This window comes from Poromitra crassiceps (genome assembly GCF_964638095.1).
Source record: "Poromitra crassiceps genome assembly, chromosome: 18".
Classification (NCBI taxonomy): Eukaryota; Metazoa; Chordata; class Actinopteri; order Beryciformes; family Melamphaidae; genus Poromitra; species Poromitra crassiceps.
Window position 1 is genome coordinate 4,890,551 of NC_139636.1, and position 8,367 is coordinate 4,898,917.

General features: G+C 42.5%; 1 pseudogene across 1 annotated transcript; it reads right to left on the bottom strand.

Annotated features, from left to right (window-relative positions):
• Window positions 1-7,799, bottom strand: LOC310792471 (cytochrome P450 2D15-like; annotated as a pseudogene). Its single transcript has 11 exons — window positions 7,638-7,799; window positions 5,979-6,141; window positions 5,535-5,699; window positions 5,182-5,342; window positions 4,886-4,954; window positions 3,682-3,786; window positions 2,432-2,570; window positions 1,997-2,082; window positions 1,614-1,715; window positions 486-627; window positions 1-197 (listed from the first exon to the last, which is right to left on the bottom strand). The product of its transcript is annotated as a cytochrome P450 2D15-like (transcript).
• Between the last annotated feature and the right edge of the window lie 568 nt (window positions 7,800-8,367).

Here is an 8,367-nt window from a genome sequence, read left to right on the forward strand (position 1 = left end):
TCAAGACCTGTATGCAGTGTCTCTGAATTGGACCTTCATGTGGTAAGGTTTTGGGGTCTGGGTCGATCCAAAGACCATGGTGTAGTCTGGCTGTCCAGCATCTTCTGGCCAGCTGAACTGGAACCTCCTCAGCAGAGTCACCAAGATGAGGAAGAGCTCCATACGAGCCAGGCCCTCTCCAAGACACATCCGGGGACCTGTGGTTTAAAACAGCAATAACACAATATGAACTACAACCAGTGGCGGCTGACCAATAGAGGGCGATAGTGAGCCACCCTCCAAGGGGCCTGGGGGGAGGGGAGGGGGGGTTGTCAGTTGTGTTGTCAACGTGGTTTGGTATGGTTGGTGTTCACATTTGCAAGTGCAATCTGTACCCTGTTGTGGTAGTAAATGCATAGAGCATGTATTTGCATTTGAAGACACTGTGGTGATTCAACAACAGCTCTGGAGGCCACAGGCTCTAAGCAGATCAGAGCGCCACCCACCTGTAGAGAAAGGCATGAAGGCCTCTGGCTTGACAAACTCTCCCTGGTCATTGAGGAAGTTTTCAGGGTTGAATTCGTGTGGGAATTTCCACTGTCCCTCTTCATACAGCACCGAGGACAGGTTTGGAATGACAATGGTTCCCTATAGAACAAACAACAACAAAGAACAATGGTTAGAGTTCTATTCAAATTTGAAAACAACCAAAACCATACTCTCCCTCCTCTGCTATTGATTGATTGATTGATTGATTGATTGATTGATTGATTGATTGATTGATTGATTGATTGATTGATTGATTGATTGGTTGGTTGGTTGATTGATTTGCACACAGTAAAGATAAATACAAATCAATCAATAAATCAATCAATCAATCAATCAATCAATCAATCAAGAACAAAAGGAAAGATACAAGTGTATGAAAATATTGTGCAGGTAAGAGACAAGAAACCCTATTGGGCTTATGTGAGGTCTCGATCTTACCTCAGAAATTAAGATTCAAGATTCAAGATTCAATAGTTTTATTGCCATATCAACCAAAATTGATTGGAATTTGTCTTGGCATGCTCAAACAGACAAAACAATCACAGTAACAGACCATGAGAGACAGACAATACAACTACACATCTGCTGCAATGTATAAAAAGTAGAGGAACATGCAATCAAAAACAACTGCAAAATGCAAAACAGTATGCAATACAGTGTACAGTGCAGGATAGGCACAGGCGGCTAGTGCAACAAAAAAAGTGCACAATGCATTAAAGTGTCTGGTGCATTAAAAGACCAGGGGGTAAAATTAAAGCAATATTAACAACAATTACAGCAAAAATGTACAATATTGGACACTGCAAGTGCAATCGTCTAGCTACAAAACCCTTGGAAATTTGATTTGTACTTTTTGAGCCGTAACAATTAGATGGCTCTGTTAATGTCGATCGTTTGGGAGAAGGCTTAGATGGAACTGGAACTGAGTGACCATGAACTTAAGGGTTAGGGTGGACTTTCGACTGACATGGGGGTGAATAGCGCACGACTGAAATTTCATGTTGGGGTTGTTGAGTAGAATATTGCCATGATACGTCTGAAGTAGTTCTCTCATTATCTACAGTAGGCGTATATGTTTCCTATACCCTGGGTATGGAGTATCCCATGAGCTCTGTGTCTTTAGTGGTGCAGTGGAAGACACTGAGAGGAACAGTGTCGGCTATCCTCTGGATCTCATGGGTCATAGCCTGCATGGACAGAGATGGCCATTAGAGTAACATACTGCAGCACAATATACAGTGGTGCTGTCACAGAACAGCTCCAATTGCAGGTAGATGATGGCAGTGTTGTGGTCGAGACCACCTAAACCGAGACTGAGTCAAAACCAAGGCCGAAGGGGGGGCAGAGCACGTTTAGAACTTTTTTAATAACTGTTGACACCCTGAACCAAGACCAAGACCAAGACCTGTCTTGAGTACTACAACACTAGGTAGCTCTAATTGAAAAGTGTGTTTTAACTACTTTAAACCTGGATGTAGGGCAACTGGTGTCTGTCTTCAAAACTGGCTTAATCCTTCCCATCCAGAACCTTGTCTATTTCCTGCTGACAACACTCTGAGAGAGAGAGAGAGAAGGACAGGAGAGAAAGGTAAGAAATACACACAAAGATAAAGAGCAACATAAAAATAAAATATAACCATGCAAGATATTTAGTCATGTCACAGGTGTGTGAGTATTTTACAATAGCTTTGAACGCAGCTCAGCCAATCATAATCAAGGACCGGAACTATCCGTTTTATAAAGACAGACAGACAGACAGACAGACAGGCAGGCAGACAGGCAGACAGGCAGACAGACAGGCAGACAGACAGACAGACAGACAGACAGACAGACAGACAGACAGACAGACAGACAGACAGACAGACAGACAGACAGACAGACAGACAGACAGACAGACACATACCCTGTATCTGTGGATGGGTGGACAGGTAGAGGAAGGCAATGAGCAGGGTGTTGGAGGTAGTGTCAGTTCCAGCAAAGTGAAGATCAAGAAGATATGAATAAAGTTGATCTTCAGAAAATGACGAGCCATCACCTCCTCTCTTTGGAGACAGGGAGGGGAGAATGAGTGGTTAAACACGACCCCTTCTGTCTGTCGCTAGCTATTCACTCATTTGGTTATGTTACCACGATCCTAATGAACTACTTTAGCTCAAATACAGCATGTCACTGTTCAACAACATAACAGTTATGTAGCTACTGTCAATTCAATCTGGGCACCCAGATTCTAATCAGTCTGATGACTACAGTAAACATTTCAGGGTTTCCGCCGTAGAGATCCGGGCCAGATGTCCTCTTCTGTCATTGTTTAATCTGATTGGTGAGTTGATCGATTGATAAAAAGTACCTGAAAAAAGACTTGTACTATTTGTAGGTGTTTTTTAGGTCCAGACAGTTAGACTCTGGGTTCCCAGATTGCTGTCAATTGAATGGAATCTTTCCTGTACACACACAGAAAGACAGACACACACATTCATGTATACAGACACACGGAGCTTAGCGTAAGTTCTGGAGGAGAGACATTTTAGTTGTTACACCCACTCGTTCATTCACTCCCCTCAATAATTCATTCTCCCCCTTTTTCCGGCTCCAACTGGTGTCAGCTGTTCAAGGGCGGTAACATTTCGCTTAAACCAATCAGAGTAGGACACATCTTCCTATTCAGCCTATCGTCGCCTATCAAAGTTAAAAGCCGCCCTCTCCTCTTATGCTGTCTGCTGCTGTCTTTCAGTGCATCCTCTGTGACCATCCTCCACCACCCCATTCACCTCCAGTCTTCAGAAGCCCTCTCCAGCAAGACCAAGACCTCACCTCCACCACCACCACCAGGTCCAGACTCCATGAGGGGTGGGGGGGATATTCAATCCTATTCCTTCCTGGCTGCACTACCCCTGCTGATCATGACATCATTATCATGGTGACGTCATGATGGAGTCTAATCGCCAAAGATATTCTAATGTTGCCTAAAGGCTCATGTAACTTAATCATTGTTAATAAATCATTGTTAATGTAGAAATGTGTGTCTCCTGATTGAAACACACACACACACACACACACACACACACACACACACACACACACACACACACACACACACACACACACACACACACACACACACACACACACACACACACACACACACACACACACCTTTTCCATTTCATCCAGGTAGCAGTCTATGAAATGTCGTGGTTTACCAAGAACCCTGGTCTTTTTGTTCTCAGCCACCAGCTCCATGCCTTTTTCCTGGGCAATCTGGCCAAAAGAGTTCATGTTGAAAATAACTAGTGTTAACAGTGTTAAACTAGAAAGAGTACATGAGAACACATTTTTAGGAGTAATAATCGACCACAACTTTAGCTGGAAACCACATATCAGATATATCAGGTTCAAGTTAGCAAGCACTGTGGGGATTCTATGCAAAACAAGGCACTTTTTGAACATCAAATCATTGCAAACACTGTACTGTACACTCTTCTTACCATACTTGACTTATTGTGTTGAAGTATGGGGAAACACCTATAGAAGCAACTTACAGACAATATGCAACATGCAAAAGAGAGCAATAAGGATAGTGAATAAGGTAGGTTATCATGAACACACAAATGTACTGTTTCATAAATCAAAGACGCTGAAGTTTTGGGATCTGGTGGAGTTCAAAACCGCCCAAACTCTGTATAAAGCGCGACATAATTTACTTCCTGGTAATATACAAAAACAGTTCAGTGATAGAGAAGGTGGTTATGAGCTGAGAGGGAGATTGAATTTCAAACAACCAATTGTTCATAGCACTCTGAAGAGCATGTGCGTATCTGTCTGTGGTGTGAAACTGTGGAATAAATTATCTGACGAGATCAAAGAAAGTAAAAATCTTGTGCAATTAAAAAAAAAGTATAGAAACATTATTCTGGAGAAGTATAGACGTGATGGTTCACAATCAGGACTTATGGGTCACTTGTATTTCCTGTAGTATGTTTGGTATTAGCTATGTATGTGTAATTATATGTATATGTGGTAGGTAGCCTATGTGTGTATGGGCATGTATGAATAATTAGGAGCATGTGCTATTTGTGTGTGTAAATCAATGCATGTATGTATCCATGTGTATGCATATGTACTGCATATGTTTACATATAACGTAAAGGAATAAGGGTAAGGGCATTTAATAAGCTAGCTAGCTTCAGCCCTAAAACCCTTTCGGTCAGCCTTATGTATCTTTTTTTTTCTGTTTTTTTTCCCCTTTTCTGTGAATATTCTTTTCTTTCTGATCGAAATAAACTAAACTAAACTAAACTAAACTACAGTATCATTTGAACAGGTTCATGTGTTCATTTTCCATCATAATCAGGGCTACCTTAAAAAGCTTGAAGGCTTTCTGGAATGGTAATGGCAGGTTGCGCACAATTGGGATAGAGTCGTAAATCTGAAGGAATAGAGAAAGTACATGGTATAAAATCAGATACAGTAGAATGATCAGTGCCTCTCTCAACATCATCTCTAAATGCTCCAAAGTGGACTTGGGCATACCAGGCTCAGTGCTAGGCTAACACTGCTTCAAAATTGTATGAACAATGAAAATCCTTCATGTGATGATGAAGTTAATGTCTACACTAGTTCTATTCTTAATACGGTTTCCCAGCTGTGACTCACCATCCCCCAGCGCCCGTTGATGATCTTGGAGGTGTCTTTGAAAACGCCAACAAACAGCTTGAGGAACTCATCACCATAGTCATGGTGGGTATCAAACAGGATTTGGCAGATGATGTTGGATGCTGCATTATGGAACAACACATCAGGTTTCATGGTTTTTCCTGGGGGAGGAGGGGGGGGGGGAGAGATGATATTTAGCAAAACAACAAACAAAAACAACAACAACAACAACAACAACAATGCGAATTCGCAATAGCTGCGATTATGTGAATTTCCGAAATGCGGGATGGCACGGCCACCTTACTCTGCCTCTGCCACCCTGAATTAAAAAAAATTCTCTCTCACTATCATACCAACACTCTCCTCCAGGACCTTCATCAGGCGTTGTGTCTCTCCCAGAATCCTCTCCTCCATGGACTTCTTCCCCAGACCAAAGTTCCTCAGGGTCATCAGACCAAAGCGTCGTTGCTCCTTCCAACCAGGTTCATAATCTGCTAGAATCACTCCTGGAGCATGAGCTACGGGCAAAAATGTAGACATAAAACACGGAGCGTGAAAGTACAGAAAGGGTTCAGGATCCTAACCCAGGAAGCGAGGTTCAAATCAGAATTCGGAAATAAATTCAGAATTCCAAATAAACCTTTTATTTAACGTGTGGCCCAATCCTATTCCACATAACATAATAATAATAATAATAATAATAATAATAATAATAATAATAATAATAATAATAATAATAATAATAATAATAATAATAATAATAAATAATAATAATAATAATAACAATAATAAATTGCCTTTTCGTTGTACTGCGTGATTGATCATGAGGTCTTGTGGTCTTCCAGAGAAGTCAGCAGGCTTGCTGACCAGAGCTTCTTTTATGGCCTGCAGACCATTGAGGATGACCACTGGTCTGGAGCCGAAGAACAGGCTGTAGACGTTACCGTAGCGTTTGGCCAGCTGAGGGCAGTGTAGCAGATATTACGATTACAATTTGGGGATTCAGGTTAGGTAGGTGAGGTATTTTTTCAAACATCAAATGTTGAAGTCATTTGAACTTTTCAGACCTTGTATGTAATTATCTGTTAACTATCCGTTAAATTATCCTTTATCCACTTTTGTCTTGATCAGATATTTCACTGATGAAAGGTCAAAATCCACTCCACTCTCACATTGGGATTCCAGTGTGACAGACTGCCTCCCCCTGACCCCTGCCCTTCATTGCCCCAATACTTAGGATTCATGCCCTTCAATCTATATAAACAGCCTTAAAGGGATAGTTCTGATTTTTTGATGTGGGGTTGTATGGGGTACTTGCGAGTAGAATGTAGCTGCCATGATCTTTGCAGCCAGCTTGTTCAAGCGATCCTCACACAGTCTCAACTCTATGTGGTGGTGATAGAGTCCAGATGTTATCATGTTAAACAAACTCAGCTTTGCTCTTTGGACTGTGATGAGAAGACTTTACTCTGATGCAACATTAGATTTAGGCTATCCACCTGCTACTAACCTGTATTAAAAAAAACACCGCAGCCGCCGAGTAAACTGTTGACTCTCGCAAGTTTAGGGAAAGAAGCTAAGCAATGATATGTATTGCTGCTGCTCACCATACCAACATTTCAACACTCCAGTCCCACAGCCCAGCAAAAGCAACACATTCAAATTGAAATGTACTGTATAGCAGGTACGCAGCAGAAGCAGCACTGTAAATGAGTAGGCCTACCGAGTAGATCATCTTTTGTATAATATACCCAGGTAGTGTAAACTAAACAAACTCCATTCAAAAATCTGTCAGTTCATATTTATGTTCACTTAACTGTAGCCTACAAAATAACATCCCTCATAAAACATGACTCAAGGCATCTTACTAATATAATAATCAGGCGCCACGCGCAGCGGCAGCGTGTGAGGCCAGGCAAGCACGTGTTGCGAGTTGCGTCTGCGAGCCCACGAAGCGGGCAAGACCTGGAGGGCAAACCAACGAAGCACGGTAGAAATGAGCACAGCCAGCTGAGCGGGCGAGCCCGCGCAGCGTGCAAGGCAGCGTGGGGCGCTACAGTAGAAAGGAATGTGCGAAGAGTGCAATTTTCTAGCTTTATGTAATGTAATCGCCTCTCTTCAATTCAGTATACATACCGGTAGTATGTATGGACCAAACTGCATTTTATTTTTATGCATTTTTGACCGGATGCACTGCAGGATATTGCCACACTTTTTTCCCCCTGACCAAAATCTACCACTGAGCTGGCAGGCATGAACCCATGATGAAGCATGAGCCATTAATTATACTAGTCCTGACTGTATAAATATAATTAGTGCCTGTGTGAATCCAGCCAAATTAATATATTCTGCTCTCCACATCTCCAGCAGGATTCTCCATCTTGAATATTCCACCCATCATCTCATCAATGCAGATATCAATACACAACAGAGTTCTCTTCGCATCATTCAGTTACCCTCTCCAGATCTGCAATGGGATTCTCCAGACTGAGCTGCAGCAGGTTTCCTAAGATGGGCACGGGTCGCGGGCCTGGAGGGAAGTTTTTAGTCCTGTGGTTCTGAAAGAGGAACAGGAGGAGAAATACAGCCATCCATACTAGAACCAGAGATCCAAACATGATTGAATGGTGTCTGATTTAGTTGTGCTGTTGCTCCGACTCTCTCTGGCTCCCTCGCATTCTATTAGCTTTATAAACACACACACAACCTTTGGATTGTCCATGGATTGGTTAAAAAGAGAGGTTAGGTTAAGGAGGAAGGAAAGAGAAGGGTGTGATAGTAAATTATTGATTGAGTGCTTATTAATTGGTTGTTGATCATTATCGACTCTGTTCCATTTTGATCTATGGCTCTCTTCTAATATGTCTTTTGTGGACTCTGCAGCTTGCGTCTCCGGCCGTGTCAGTCTCTCTCCCCGTCATTGACCAGCGCCTCACACCTTCTCCGTTCCGTCGGATTCGCTTGGCCTGAATCCTCTCTGCTGTTAAACTGCCCAGGTCGGTAAACACACAGCGCATTGTTCATGTGCCAAGGGCAGATGTTGCCCTGCTGGCGTCAACCTCCGGGCCAAGCCTGTGGATGGGAGACTCAACGGCAGTTATATATTCTTTTAAAGCAAGCAAACCACTCATGATGAATTTCTCTGGTTCCCCTCTATTGCTGTCAAAGCCAGAAGCAATACAACAC